This window comes from Polyodon spathula, chromosome 55 (assembly GCF_017654505.1).
Source record: "Polyodon spathula isolate WHYD16114869_AA chromosome 55, ASM1765450v1, whole genome shotgun sequence".
Taxonomy (NCBI): Eukaryota; Metazoa; Chordata; class Actinopteri; order Acipenseriformes; family Polyodontidae; genus Polyodon; species Polyodon spathula.
Genome location: NC_054588.1, coordinates 1,888,229 through 1,888,788, shown reverse-complemented (window position 1 = coordinate 1,888,788; position 560 = coordinate 1,888,229). Strand labels below are relative to the sequence as shown.

At 44.5% G+C, this 560-nt stretch overlaps 1 non-coding gene across 1 annotated transcript; it reads left to right on the top strand.

The window, feature by feature from the left end:
• The first annotated feature begins 139 nt into the window (after positions 1 to 139).
• trnas-uga lies at positions 140 to 221 on the top strand. The gene has a single exon. It is a non-coding gene; the product is annotated as a tRNA-Ser (tRNA).
• Positions 222 to 560: the final 339 nt, after the last annotated feature.

Here is a 560-nt window from a genome sequence, read left to right as displayed (position 1 = left end):
TGTGTCGGTCAGTTCTTTGTTTCAACACAGTGAGTCTTCCCTCTGCTCGTGTATTGTCACACTGACTACTATCTGTGCGCGCCCCGGTCACCTAAACCATAAGGCACTGGCCTATCTACAGTGTGTCCGTGAGAACAAAGTAATCGTGGCCGAGTGGTTAAGACGATGGACTTGAAATCCATTGTGGTTTCCTCGCGCAGGTTTGAATCCTGCAGACTACGTGAACGTTTTACATCTCTTTACATTAAAGGTCTGGTCAGCTTGAATGTTTCAATTATTACTAGCTGTGAGATAGGGAGAGAGAGGGAGGGGTGTTTTAATGGCGTGTTATAAACTCTAGGAACAAGTCTTTTGTCTCAGAAACATGTTCTATATTGGACTGTAGTTTCTCCTCAGTATATGTTTTGAAGGGCACTGAACCAGCAGTCTCGTATCTGATTGGATTGCTTCACTGAATGATCCAGTAAAGCATTTGTTACTTTACTGCCGCGTGTTTTGGGGTTTTCTGAACTGTCTTCTCTTGCTTGCTGTGGAGCAGATGAGGATATGCAGTCCTTGTG